The 2500-nt window shown below is 38.6% G+C and overlaps 1 long non-coding RNA gene across 1 annotated transcript in view; it reads right to left on the bottom strand.

Moving 5' to 3' along the window:
* Window positions 1–410: 410 nt before the first annotated feature.
* Window positions 411–2500, bottom strand: part of LOC125306426 — a 14797-nt gene continuing 12707 nt past the window's right edge. Inside the window, exon 3 of the long non-coding RNA XR_007195561.1 lies at window positions 411–1628. This is a non-coding gene — a long non-coding RNA (uncharacterized LOC125306426). The remainder of the gene's footprint in view (window positions 1629–2500) is intronic.

The following is a 2500-nucleotide window of genomic DNA, read 5'->3' as shown; positions in this document are numbered from 1 at the left end:
AGTAGAATGCTCCATTGACTTGAATGGGATTTCCGAAAGTTCTAGCGGTCATTATTTTTTGGGAAAGGACCTCTGAAAACAAGAATGACCGCTGTCAATGGCAACAGAGTTTGCGCTTGGAATTTCATTCAAAAGTGAAAGCAGACGGTTGATCAGCTGTGTTCTAAAGAATGTTTGATTCAAGTTCAGCGTGTGTTGCGAACTATTTGTTTCTCAGCAAAAGCCACGTGATTTAAACGGTAACAAATAAGTGTAAAGAGACATATCATGGAGTTTATTTTTTTCGTTTTGGCAAGTAGCCGTATAATAAGCGGGATAATGTATAGAACGCCGGTCATTATGGGAAAATAAGTCCCTTCAGGGCGAAAATAAGTCCCTTCCGGTTTGCCCTGTCGGGACTTATTTTCCCCATAATGACCGGCGTTCTATACATTATCCCTTACATATATCACTATAGAACAATACAATTAGCATGTATCACATCATATATCACTATAGAATGATAAAACAATTAACATGTATCACATAATATATCACTATCACATCATATGGCTATAGAACAAACACAAACAAAAGAAAACTACAGTTCACAGAACAATACAATGCTGTCTCTGTCAGCAGATACATATTTATATAAACGTATATTGTCTATAGTAATATCAAACACATATTTAGATTATATTGGAGTCCATCAGTTTATGAAGTTAATTTCACTGCCAAAAATGTCATGGGCTTTTGGGTGTTTGGGTGATACTTAATAAACTAAAGAAAAAGGTTTATCTTATTTTTTTATATTGTTCATAGAGAGTGCTCTTCAACCTTCCCTGTCTGGCAGTGACCACATCTTCTTTCCTCTTTTGGCAGCCAGGTTTTATAGTGTCTACCTGTTTCCACTTCAAGGTTGTGGTCACTGTGCCTGTACTCTGTCAAGATTTGCCTCTGGTTCATATCTCTGACAGAGAGGAGATACGCTGCCAATTTATACTCCTATATATAGGGTCAGATAGAAATGTATTCTGCTTTGGCTAGTAGTTTAGCTTCTCCAATGTTCCAAATAGTCTTCTTTTATTTGTTTGATGATTTTGTTGGAGACACATTGCTGGTATGGAAGCAGTGCTACATGTAGCTTGTATCTTTTTCAGGTTTCAGGAGTTAGTGAGTGTCAGCACCAGCTGACACAAAAGAGTCTTTTCTGGGTTCAGTTCCTGTTTTTTCAGTGCCTCAAAATGGAGTGTATTTTTTGAAGTAGACTTGATGCAATGGGTAATAGATCAATCTGTTGGATGCTTGTCCTATGTAGTGTATTTGTGCATATTGAGTTGACCCCAGACTTCACTTCCATATAACGCAATAAGCTGTATTATGCTGTTAAATACTTTGCACCAGATTGAGATTGGTATATTTATGTTGTAAAATTGGGATCTATGGGATTTTGCTTTGATTGCATTCACTTCTATGCTGAAACTTCCTGATGCAGTCAGACGGAGGTATATAGTGCATTGTGTGTAGGCTGAACATGTGTCTGTGTTCCTGACGTCTTGGCTTCTTTTGGAAATTGTCAGGGCCCTTCAGGGTACTTCAGCAGTGCTGCTGTAGGCCCTGTTCTGCAGATGATAGGAGCAGGTCATCTGCAAAGAACAGGTATTTAACCTCTGTGTTTTGAAGGGTGAGTCCCTTCTAACTCATAAATCTAGATGAACATGTTGTACTCACTCTCCATGTCTGTGTAAAGAGCTCTGCCTTTTTGCCCATTTTTACACGGGTTTTACAAGGTTGTAATACAATCCTATGTGCCAAATTGAGAAGCTCTCTCTCTCTCTCTCTCTCTCACACACACACACACACACACACACACACACACACACACACACACACACACACACACACACACACTTTATGTGGACAGGATATGTTGAATGATCAGTGTATCATCTGCTTTCTGCTTATAGAGCATCCAGTCAGGCCAAGGCCTGCACCATCTGTGAGGTGAACTGTGATTTATAACAGTCCCACAACCTCTCTCAACACAACCCATGTATTTTACCTGCAGGGATACCCATTCAATGTGGATGCCTGATAGTGCTCACATTCAGCTGAGATGATTGCCAAAGACTAAGGGTGAAAATCAGACCTCAATTTAGCCATTAAGACCATAGCAGAAAATGCACATGAGTTTACAGAGTTCGACTTTACAGGGTCATTTATCATAGGACATTGCAATCTGTCTAGACTAAGTACAATGAATTACTTTGATAGGCATCACATCATGAAAGTTTAAAAAAAATATGCAAACTGTGTTTTCATAGGACGTAACTTCCTATCCAGATATATCAGTCATCTGGGCCTCTGCCACCTAAGTGTCCGCATGCTCTCAAGACAAATATTTGACCAGAAATATCCTGAATATTAATTTAGACTGGATATTTATAAGTCTGACTTCATACAGAAAACAGATACGCAAATAACAACAAACAAAAATATATACGTAAATAAACGCAAC

Source organism: Alosa alosa, chromosome 13, assembly GCF_017589495.1.
Source record: "Alosa alosa isolate M-15738 ecotype Scorff River chromosome 13, AALO_Geno_1.1, whole genome shotgun sequence".
NCBI classification, from domain to species: domain Eukaryota; kingdom Metazoa; phylum Chordata; class Actinopteri; order Clupeiformes; family Clupeidae; genus Alosa; species Alosa alosa.
Note: the sequence above shows the minus strand (reverse complement) of the source record. Positions and strands in the feature narration are given on the sequence as shown.